This window comes from Apodemus sylvaticus, chromosome 7 (assembly GCF_947179515.1).
Source record: "Apodemus sylvaticus chromosome 7, mApoSyl1.1, whole genome shotgun sequence".
In the NCBI taxonomy this organism is placed as follows: domain Eukaryota; kingdom Metazoa; phylum Chordata; class Mammalia; order Rodentia; family Muridae; genus Apodemus; species Apodemus sylvaticus.
In genome coordinates, this window is record NC_067478.1 from 92,132,209 (window position 1) to 92,145,346 (window position 13,138).

Consider the following 13,138-nt stretch of genomic DNA (forward strand, 5'->3'; position numbering starts at 1 on the left):
AACACAAAGTAACATGGAGATGAATAAGTATATTTGGTTTATTCTTCTACCTCATTGTTTATGGACACCACAGGGATGCAAACAGGGAAGGAATCTGGAGCCAGACCCTGATGTGCAGGCCATCAAGAATCATTGATTACTGCTTTGCTCTTTATGACTTGCTCAGGTAGGCTTTTATAGAACCCAGTACCACCAACCAAGGAATGGCACTGGTGCCATCAAACACTACAAACTTATGCCTATTTAGTGTTTGACAAAGAAACCAAAAATTTACCATGGGGGAAAAAAAGCATCCTTGATAAATGGTGCTGGTCTACCTGGCTGTCTCTATGTACAAAAACAAAAATAGATCCATATTTGTCACCTTGCACAAAGCTCAATTCCTGGTGCATCAAGGACCTCAACATAAAACCAGATACACTCACTCTAGTGGGAAAGAGCCTTGAACTTATGCACAGGGGGGAATTTCCTCAACAGAACTCCAAATGCTCATACTTTAAGATCAAGAAATGATAAGATGAATTGGATCTCATGAAAATGGAAAGCTTCTGTAAAGCAAAGGACATAGTCAATAAGACAAATCCACAATCTGCAGATTGGGGAAAAATCTTCACTAACCCTACATCTGATAGAGGGCTAATATCCAAAATATATGAAGAACTCAAGAAGCTAACCACTAAAAAAAACAAACAACCCAATCAAAAAATCGGGTATAGAACTAAACCAGGAATTTATAATAGAAGAATTTTGCATGGCTGAGAAAGGCCTAAAGAAATGTTCAAAGTTATTAGTGATCAGAGAAATGCGAATCAAAATAACTCTGAGATTCTACCTTATACCAATCAGAATGGCTAAGATCAAAAACTCAGGTGATAGCATATGTTGGAAAGGATGTGTAGAAACAGGAACACTCCTCCATTGCTGGTGGGATTGCAAACTGGTACAAGGACTTGAAAATCAATCTGGAGGTTCCTCAGGAAATTGAAATTCGTCATACCTAAAGATCCAGCCATGCCACTCTTGGGAATATATGCAAAAGATGTTCCACAGTGCCACAGGGACATGTGTTTCACTATATTCATAGCAGCCTTATTTGTGGTTGCCAGAAGCTGAAACAACTCAGATGTCCCAGAACAGTAGAATGGATACAGAAAATGTGGTTCATTTACACAATGGATTACTAATCAGCCGTTAAGAAAGAAGACATCTTAAGTTTTGCAGGCAAATGGATGGAACTAGAAAATATTATCCTAAATGAGGTAACACAGAACCAAAAATACACATATGGTATGTACTCACTAATAAGAAGATATCCTCCCCCCCCCCAAAAAAAAGTACAGAATACCCACAAAACAGTCCACAAAACTCAGAAAACATCATCAAGCTGAAGGGCCAAGTGAGGATGCCTCAGTCCCACTTGAGAGTGAGAAGAAAGCAGCCACGAGGGAAAGGGAAAGAGGGAACTGTGAGGGAAAGGGGCTGGGAGCTGGGGAGAGGAAAACATGATATAGTATTGGGTAGGAGAAAAGACCTGAAGCCTTGAGGGCCAACAGAAAGAAAGGAATCAGGCAACGTTGGGAGGTAGGAGGTTTGTTTATTTGTCTGTTTGTCTGTCTGTCTGTTTGTTTGGGGGTGCTCCAGAATGTACCAGGGAGTTGGGATGTAAGAGACTCTCAGGACTCAAAGGAAGAGACAATAGATGAAATGCCATACAGTGGGGAGAGGGAACTTATAGAGTCCACCTCCAGCAAAAAGATAGGGCAAAGGAAGGTCCAGTGGCAGGCCCAAAGTAGGATCCAGCTAAAAGGGAGGCCCCAAGGCCTGACACTATTACTGAGGCTCACAAAAAAAGGGACCCATTATGACTGCTCTCCAAAAGACCCAACAAGCAGCTGAAGGAATCTCATGCAGTTATTTGCACCCAACCAATGGACAGAAGTTTCTGACCCCTGAAGTTGAATTAGGGAGAAGCTGAAAGAAGTTGAGGAGGAGGGTGACCCTGTAGGAGGACCACCAGTCCCACTTAACCTGTACTTCTGAGATCTCTCAGATACTGAGTCACCAACCAGGCAGCATACAGTAGCTGTTATGAGGCCCCAACACATATACTGCAGAGGACTGACAGATCTAGGTTCAGTCAGAGAAGATGCACCTAATCATCAAGAGACTGGAGGCCCCAGAGAATTTAGAGTGGAGTATTTGAGGGTGCAAGGCATCCTTCTGGAGACAGGGGGTGGAGACAGTATGGAATGCTATTCAGTGGGAGCATTGACCAGGAGGGAAAAAATCCGGAGTGTTAAAATTAATAATAATAATAATAATAATAATAATAATAATAACACTAATAATAAAGAAAATGCCATACAGCCAGATCTAAAGGAGGAAATTTTTAAAACTGAGGACTGCTCCTTTCAGATAATTCTAGATTGTTCCAACTTGACATAAACTAGCCAACACAGAATTTATTTCTCTTTTGGTTCATTTTTCATTTGTATATAGAAAGACTATTGGTTGTCTCTGATAATTTTGTGTCTTGAAATATTGGTATTCATATCAGCTCTAAAAGGATTCTTGTGAGAATGTAAGGCTATTTATCATTAAATATATAAACAGGTGTAATTAAACTTCTTCATTCATATTTATACTACTTTTATTTCTTTCTTGCCTTATTGCTATTTTTATTAGATATTTGCTTCATTTACATTTCAAATGTTAACCCCTTTCCATGTTACCCCACCAAAAATCCCCTATCCCATCTCCCCTCCCCATCCTCACCCCCTCCCAATTTGCAGACTTGCATTCCTTTCTCTACTCTGGGGAAACGAGCCTTCACAGGACCAATGGCCTCTTTTCTCATTGATGTCTGAAATGGTCATCTTCTGTGACATATGTAGCTGGAGCCATGGGTACTCTTTGGTTCGTGGTTTAGTCCATGGAAGTGCTGGGGGTGCTGGTTGGTACATAAAATTGTTCCTCCTGTGGAGTTGCAAACCTCTTCAGTTCCTGGGGTCCTCTCTCAAGCTGCTCCATTGGGGACCCTATTCTCATTCTATTGGTTGGCTGTGAACCATGGGTGTTTTGATCCACTTTCCCATAAAGGTCAAAGAATTCACAATTTGGTCTTCCTTCATCTTGAGCTTCATGTGGTCTGTGAGTTGCACCTAAGGTATTCTGAGCTTTTGGGCTAATATTCACTTATCAGTGATTACATACTGTGTGTATTCTTTTGTGATTGGATTAACTCACTCAGGATGATAGTTTTCAGCTCCGTCCATTTGCTTAAGAATTTCATGTATTCATTGGTTTTAATAGCTGAGTGGTATTCCATTGCGTAAATGTACCACAATTTCTGTATCCATTCTTCTGTTGAGGGACATCTGGGTTATTTCCAGCTTCTGGCTGTTATAAATAAGGCTGCTATAAACATCGTGGAGTATGTGTCCTTATTACATGTTGGAGCATCTTCTGGGTATATGCCCAGGAGGGGTATAGCTGGATCCTCAGGTAGTGCTATATTCAGTTTTCTTAGGAATTGCCAAACTGATTTCCAGGGTGGTTTTACCCACCTGGGTCTGACTCTAATCAAACAAGTGAAAGGTCTCTATGATAAGAACTTCAAGTCTCTGAAGAAAGAAACTGAAGATCTCACAAAGTGGAAATATCTCCCATGCTCATGGATTGGCAGAACTAATATAGTAAAAATGGCCATCTTGCCAAAAGCAATCTACAGATGCAATGCAAACCCCATCAAAATTCCAACTCAATTCATAGAGTTAGAAAGAAAAAATTACAAATTTATCTGGAATAACAAAAAACTCAGGATAGTGAAAATTATTCTCAACAATAAAAGAACTTCTAGCAGAATCACCACCCTGATCTCAAGCTATACTACAGAGCAATAGTGATTAAAAACTACATAGTATTGGTACAGGGACAGGCACATAGATGAATGGAATAGAATTGAAGACCCTGGAATGAACCCTCACACCTATGACAAAAAGCTAAAACCATCCAGTGCAAAAACAAAAATAAAAACAACAACAACAAAAAACCCCACAGCATTTTCAACAAATGATGCTGCGTCAACTGCAGTCAACACATAGAAGGATGCAAATTGATCCATTCTTAAAGATCAAGTCCAAGTGCATCAAGGACCTCAAGATAAATCCAGATACACTGAATCTAATAGAAGAGAAAGTGGGGAAGAATCTGGAGCACAGGGGCACAGGGGAAAATTTCCTAAACAGAACACCAGTAGCTTATGCTCTAAGATCAAAAACTGACAAATGGTACCTCATAAAATTGCAAAGCTTCTGTAAAGCAAAGGTCACTGTCAATAGGACAAAGGGGCAATCCTACATCTAATTCAGGACTAATATCCAATATATACAAAGAACTCAAGACGTTAGACTCCAGAGAACCAAATAACCATATTAAAAGGCGGTACAGAACTAAACAAACAATTTTCAACTGAAGAATACTGGATGGTACAGAAACACCTAAAGAACTGTTCAACATCCTTAATCATCAGGAAAACACAAATAAAAACAACCCTGAAATTCCACCTCACACCAATCAGAATGGCCAAGATAAAAAACTCAGGGAACAGCAAATGCTGGAGACGATGTGGAGAAAGAGGAACATGCCTTCTTGATATTTTTAAAAATGTTAAGAATTATGCTAAACAATAAGTGAGAGAGTAAACATTCTTATCTCATTAGTAATCTACATGTGAAGGCCTTGAGGTTTTCTCTATTTATCATGCTGCTGGATATAAGCTGATCATATATAGATTTTACTATGTTAAGGCACGGTTTGGCTATTCTTTCTGAGTTCCAACCTTTATTTGGATCACATGCATAACTACCTCCTTTAGGGTAGAATATCTGGTCCAAAGTTACTTGTTTATTTCTTCCGTGGAAGAGATCACCATTTTACCACAAATATTATATAACCATCTATTTGATGCTATGTTTAAACCATTCCTCTCTGTTTCATGATCCAAGTCTTTTTTTCCTACTGACCAAATCATGTCATCTTCTTAATATCTTTCTAACTAAGCTGACTCTTTAATGCTCCTACCTCTGTTCATTCATATTCATAAAGACCTTCTTAAAATTCATATTGCATCCTTATATTGTGCATAGCTGACGGGTTTGTGGAAGAGTAACTAGGAAAGAGGATATCATTTAAAATGTAAATAAATAAAATTATTAATAAAAAAGAGAAAAAAGAAAATACTATTAAAATTTTTAAGAGAGAAATCTTGTAAAAAAAAATATAGTTCCTGCACTGATATATGTATTCTTTTGTTTTGCATTTTTATTCAATATATTTTTTATTTACATTTCAAATGATTTCCCCTTTTGTGGCTCCCCAGTCCCCGAAAGTCCCATAAGCCCTCTTCCCTCCCCTGGTTCTCCCATCCACCCCTTCCCACTTTCCTATTCTGGTTTTGCCCTATACTGCTGCACTGATTCTTTCCAGAACAAGGTCACTCCTCCTTTCTTCTTGTACATCATTTGATGTGTGTATTATGTTTTGGGTATTCCAATTTTCGACTTATTAGTGAGTGTATACCATGATTAATCTTTTGAGACTGGGTTACCTCACTTAGTATGATGTTCTCCAGCTCCATCCATTTGTCTAAAAATTTCATGAATTCATTGTTTCTAATGGCTGAATAGTACTCCATTGTGTATATATACCACATTCTTTGCATCCATTCTTCAGTTGAGGGATACCTGGGTTCTTTTCAGGTTCTGGCTATTATAAATAGGGCTGCTAGGAACATAGTGGAACACGTATCTTTATTACCTGCTGGGGAATCCTCTGGGTATATGCCCAGGAGTGGTATAGCAGGATTCTAGAGTTCTTTCCTACATCTTAAGGGTTGTCCTGAAAATCACAGCGTCACAATATTGCTAGGATCATCAGACCTAATCTTGATTTCTGGAACCATGCTGTTTCTGATTATCATGGTGTCAATAACTTGGCAAGGAGAACATTCCCTGATATTCTTGGCTGGGACATTTACCAAAGGAGGAGCATGAAGTTAAATACGTACATTGTTATATAAACAAGTTTTACACGTACAACAACCATTAGTACTCAAGAAGACTCATGTACTGCTGGCTCTGCTCCAGAGGTGGAAGCAGGTATGTCAGACCATACCTTCCATCACCATGGCAGACCTGGCATATTCTTGGCCTTTTCATAACATTTATCACAGAGGTACATTGTATTTTGTCAAAGCCTTTAGTATTTCTGAAGATAATATTCTAATTTCTGTCTATGATGAATACCTTTATTAATTTTATATGTTCAACCATTTAAGCTTCTTTGGAATAAGACAAACCAAGTTTTTATAAGTAATTATAAAAGTGATTATATAAAAATTATATAAGTAATTTTTATATAATCTTTATTTTATTTTTAAATGGAAAATCAATTCTTCTCTCTACAATACACCATAATCATAGCCTCCTCCTGCCTCCTAGAACTCATGTAACAACATGCTCTCCTAGTTCCACTGAACTCCATTTTCTTTTCAGGAAAGAGCAAGCCTCCAAGAGATGACAGCCAAACAGAAGAAAACATACAATAAGACAAGGTAAAACACTTCATAGAGAGACTGGAAAAGGCAACCCAATAGAAGGAAATGAATCTCAGAGAAATCAGAAAAGAAACACCTACTCCTACTATTAGGAGTCCCACAATAAACTATGCTAACAGCCATAACATATCATACAGACAACTTGGTGCATACATGTGTTGATCCTGTGATTGCTACTTCAGTCTCTGTGAGCCATGGTTAGTTGATTTGGTAGGCCATGTTTTTCTTGTGTCTTGTATCCCCTGTGATTTCAACAGTTCTTTTTTTCCCACTCTCTCTACAGGGTTCCCAGATCTCTAAGGAGGGTGACCAAATGGAGACCTCCAATTTAGAGTATCTCTCTGTATGATATTTTGCTGGAATCTCTGCACTGATCCCCATCTGCTGCTTGAAGAAACCCCTCTTATGATGACTGGACAAAGTCCTGATCTTTGACAATAGTTGAATATTATTAGGAATTATTTCATTGATATTTATTCATTTATTTATTTGATTATTAATTACTTGTTTAATATTTATTTTTATTTATTTAGCCATTCATGTTTGGTTCTACCCTAGGTTACTTGGCTATCCATTTTCTGGTTCCTGGCTATCCAGACAGTGTAGGGCAAAGGTTCTTTCTAGGGGCTTTAGTGATGTGTACTTTAAACATTGATTTGCCATTTCCACAAGTTCTATGCCATCATTGACTCGACATATCTTGTAGGCAAAATAGATTATAAATTAATGTTTTTGTAGTTGGGTTGGTCTTCAGGTTTCTTCCAGTAGCCTGTAGAGTGTTCTTCCATGCCAAAAAGATTAGAATGTAGGTATAAAGTTTCTAAGCCTGCATCAGCTTGACCTCTTTATGTACAATGAGTTGTGTAGAAGTTTTCATTAGCAATGTGCCCCAATGACAGTTTTCAAGGAGTGACTATCTATCCTAACACCAGACTAGATTGTTTTTAGATCTCTACAGGAATTCTTCAGTCATCAACTATTGAGAATTTTAAAAGTTCCAGACACCAAACATCCAGTAAATCTTGAACAATGTAAAAACACCAAATTTAACAGTAATAGGAATAGAAGACTCCCACCTCTACTGCCCAGAAAATATTTTAAATAAAAAATTAGAAGAAAACTCCTAACCAAAAGAAAGAAATGTTAACACATATACAAAAGGCTTACCGAACACAAAATAGATTGGAAAAGAAAAGAAAATCCTGAAGCTACAAAATAATCAAAACTTTTATAGAAAAAAGAAAGAATACTAAAATCTGCAAGGTGGAAAAGTCCAAGTAACATATAAAAGCCAACATATCAGAATTATACCCAATTTCTCAACAGAGATGAAAATACCAGAACATCTTGGGCTGATATCTTGTACTCTTTAAGAAACTACAGAACAGCAGCAGCAGCTGGTCCAGAGGAAGGGCTATCAGCAGTGGAACCAAGGTGACAGGGTCCAGGCAGGCCTTGCGCCCATAACCACTAACCATCGCTTGCCAGCTGGGATGCAAGCAGCAGTGGAATTACAGCGCTTTTCACCACACAGAAGCCACTTCAGACCTCTGCCTCCCACCAGTCAGTTACAAGAGACTCGCCTCCATCTTGGTTCGCAGACGCAAGAGAGATCAGACAGCCTGAGGTACTGAAACATAACCGGAGGCCAACATCTCGGGGGTATAAGCCTGACGGGCATTGGCCTGCACCCAGGCCCTGGGCTGTTCGGGGGGCCATCGGGGTGCCAACCCAGCCAGGAAATTGTTTGCCCGGCCTGGTGTGCACTGCCATTTTGCCTATGGGAAGCCAGAGAGTTCTAGGAGGCAAAGCCAGCTAACAGGCGTAGCCCGAGGCTAACATAGCGGGGGGGGGGGGGTCTAGACACAACAGGCCCTGGACTGCCCCCAAGACCTGGGCTGCTCGGTGGGCCATCTGTGTGCCAACCCGGCCAGGAGTTTGTTAGCCCAGCAGACTCTCCCTGCACTTTCAGGGAGTGCACGCATGCCCCCATCCTGGAAACCTGACAGACCCAATTAACACTTATAGCCTGAGGGGAACTTTGCTCAGAACTTGGTCTGCCAGGCTTTTGCCTAGATTCAGGGCTTGAGCAGCTTGGCCAGCCTTGTGTGCACCAACCCTGTTGGGAGATCAACTGCCAGCAGAGTGATCAGCACTCAGAAAAGGTCCCAGAGCATACACCCTCAGCACTCCCTGAATGAGCAAACAAGCACCATCTGGTTCACAGACACAATCTGGGGCAAAACAAACTAGGGCTGCAAGGGCACCCAAGAGGAGCACAGCACATCAGCAATCAGCAACAAGGGAAACCCAGCCATCCAGCATTGCAGAAATAGCCCTAGAGCGTCTCAGGAGGCTCAAACACCAGCCAGAGACAAGACCAACTAACGCCAGAGAACAAGATGGCAAAGGGCAAATGCAAGAACACTAATAACAGAAATTTAGGCAATATGGCAGCATCTGAACCAAACTCTCCAACATCAGCAAAATCCTGGTTATGCCAACACACCAAAGAAACAAGATTTGGATTTAAAATCACTGGTCATGATGCTGCCTAGAATGCAAAAAGGACATAAATGAATCTCTTAAAGAAATACAGGGGAACATGAATAAGCTAGAAACCTGTATAATGGAAACAAAAAAATCACTTAAAGAAATGCAGGAGAATAAGGCTCAAGAGATAGAAGCCAATAAAGAAGAAACACACACACACACACACACACTCACACACACACACACACACACACACACACAAAAGTTAAAGAAATGCAGGAGAACTTAGGTCAACAGGCAGAAGTCATGAAAGAAGAAACACAAAAATCTCTTAAAGAATTAAAGGAAAACACAAACAAACAAATGATGGAACTGAGCAAAACCATCCTGGATTTAAAAACAGAATTAGAAACAACTAAGAAATCACAAAGGGAGACAACTTTGGAGATAGAAAACCTTGAGAAGAAATCAGGGGCCATAGATGCAAATATTAACAACAAAATACAAGAGATGGAAGAAAGAATCTCAGATGCCGAAGATACCATAGAAACCATTGACTCAACAGTCAAAGAAACTGCAAAATGCAAAAAGCTTGTATCCCAGAACATCCAGGACAACCAGGACACAATGAGAAGACCAAACCTAAGGATTACAGGTATAGATGAGAGAGAATATTTACAACAGAAAGGGCCAGCAAATATTTTCAACAAAATTATGGAAGAAAACTTTCCTGACTTAAAGAGAGAGATGCCCATGAATGTACAAGAAGTCTACAGAACTCCAAACAGACTGGACCTGAGCAGAAATACCTCCCGTCACATAATAATCAAAATCCCAAATGCACTAAACAAAGAAAGAGTATTACAGGCAGGAAGAGAAAAAGGCCAAGTAACATATAAAGGAAGACCTATCAGAATCACTACAGACTTCTCACCAGAGACCATGAAAGCTAGAAGATCCTGGGCAGATCTCATGCAGACTCTAAGAGAACACAAATGTCAGCCAAGACTACTATACCCAGCAAAACTCTCATTCACCATAGATGGAGAAACCAAGATATTCCATGACAAAACCAAATTTACACAATATCTTTCCATAAACCCAGCTCTGCAAAGAATAATAGGTGGAAAACCCCAATACAATGAGGGAAATTATATCCTGGAAAAAAGCAAGATAGTTACCTTCCTTCATCAAACCCAAAAGAAGATAACCAAGTCAAACCCAAAAGAAAATAATCAAATATAAAAATTACATCAAAAACAGCAGGAAGCAACAATCACTATTCCTTAATATCTCTTAACATCAATGGACTCAATTCCCCAATAAAAAGACATACTAACAGACAGGATAAGGAAAAAGGACCCTACATTTTGCTGCATACAGGAGACACACCTCAGTATCAAAGACAAGACTACCTTAGAGTAAAAGGTTGGAAGAAATTTTGCAAGCCAATGATCTTGGGAGTAGCCATTCTAATATCAGATAAAATTGACTTTCTCCCCAAAGTTATCAAGAGACACAGAAGGACACTTCTTGCTAGTCAAAGAAAAAATCCACCAAGAACGTTCAATTCTGAACATCTATGTGCCAAATGCAAGGGCATCCTCATTCATAAAAGAAACTTTACTAACGCTCAAAGCACACATTGCACCTAACACAATAATTGTGGGTGACTTGGACACTCCACTCTCCTTAATGGACCGATCGGGAAAACAGAAATTAAACAGGGAGACAATGAAACTAATTGAAGCTTTGGACCAATTGGATTTTACTGATATTTATAAAACATTTCACCCTAAAGCAAAAGAATATACCTTTTTCTCAGCACCTCATGGTACCTTCTCCAAAATCGACCATATAATTGGTCACAAGACAGACCTCAACAAATATAAAAAGACTGAACTAATCCCATGCCTCCTATCAAATCACTATGGAGTAAGAGTGGTTTTCAATAGCAACAAAAACAACAGAAAGCCCACATACACATGAGGCTGAACAATACTCTACTCAATGACAACTTGGCCAAAGAAGAAATAAAGAAAGAAATCAGAGACTTCCTAGAATTTAATGAAAATGAAGGCACAACATACTCAAATCTTTGGGACACAATGAAAGCAGTGCTAAGAGGAAAACTCATAGCCCTGAGTGCCTCCAAAAAGAAAATGGAGAGAGCATAAACTAGCAGCTTAACAACACACCTGAAAGCCCTGGAACAAAAAGAAGCCAATTCACCCAGGAGGAGTAGAAGACAGGAAATAATCAAACTCAGGGCTGAAATCAATCAAGTGGAGACAAAGAGACCATACAAAAAATCAAGGAATGCAGGAGCTGGTTCTTTGAGAAAATCAACAAGATAGATAAACCCTTAGCCAGACTGGCCAAAGGGCATAGAGAAAGTATTCAAATTGACAAAACTAGAAATAAAAAGGGGGTTATAACAACAGAAACTGATGAAATCCAAAAAAATCATCAGATCCTACTACAAAAGCCTATACTCAACACAACTGGAGAATCTGGAGGAAATGGACAATTTCTTAGACAGATACCAAATACCAAAATTAAATCAGGACCAAATAGATCATCTAAACAGTCCCATAATCCCTAAAGAAATAGAAGCGGTCATAGAAAGTCTTCCAACCAAAAAAAGCACAGTGCAGATGGTTTCAGTGCAGAATTCTATCAGACCTTCAAAGAAGACTTAACACCAATACTCTTCAAATTATTCCACAAAATAGAAACAGAAGGAACACTACCCAGTTCCTTCTATGAAGACACAATTATGCTGATACCAAATCCACACAAAGATCCAACAAAGAAATAGAACTTCAGACCAATTTCCCTTATGAACATCAATGCAAAAATACTCAATAAAATTCTTGCCAACCGAATCCAAGAACACATAAAAATGATCATCTACCATGATCAATTAGGCTTTATCCCAGAGATGCAGGGTTGATTCAATATACGAAAATCTATCAATACAATCCACTACATAAACAAACTCAAAGGAAAAAAAAACACGTGGTCATTTCATTGGATGCTGAAAAAGCATTTGACAAAATTCAGCATCCTTTCATGCTTAAAGTCTTGGAAAGAACAGGAATTCAGTGCCCATACCTAAACATAGTAAAAGCAATATACAGCAATCCAGTAGCCAGCATCAAACTAAATGGAGAGAAACTTGAGGCAATATCACTAAAATCAAGGACTAGACAGGACTGTTCCCTTTCTCCTTATCTTTTCAATATTGTACTTGAGGTACTAGCCAGACAATTAGACAACATAAGGAGGTCAAAGATATACAAATTAGGAAGGAAGAGGTCAAACTATCATTATTTGCATATGATATGATAGTCTACCTAGGTGACCCAAAAAACTCCACTAGAGAACTCCTACAGCTGATAAACAACTTCAGCAAAGTGGCAGGTTATAAAATCAACTCAAGCAAATCAGTAGCCTTCCTATACTCAAAGGATAAGCAGGCTGAGAAAGAAATTATGGGAATGACACACTTCATAATAGCCACAAACAATATACAGTACCTTGGGGCGACTCTTACCAAACGTGAAAGATTTGTATGACAAGAACTTCAAGACTCTGAAGAAGGAAATGGAAGAAGACCTCAAAAAATGGAAAAACCTCCTATGCTCATGGATTGGCAGGATTAATATAGTTACAATGGCCATTCTGCCAAAAGCAATATACAGATTCAAAGCAATACCCATCAAAATCCCAACTCAATTCTTCACAGAGTTAGAAAGAGCAATACTCATATTCATCTGGAATAACAAAAAATCCAAGATAGCTAAACTATTCTCAACCACAAAAGAAATTCTGGGGAATCAGTAACCTTGACTTCAAGCAATACTACAGAGCAATCATGTTAAAAACTGCATGGTATTGGTACAGTGACAGGCAGACGAATCAGTGGAACAGGATTGAAGATCCAGAAATGAACCCACACACCTATGGCCACTTGATCCTCGACAAAAGGGCTGAAAACATCCAATTGAAAAAAGATAGCCTTTT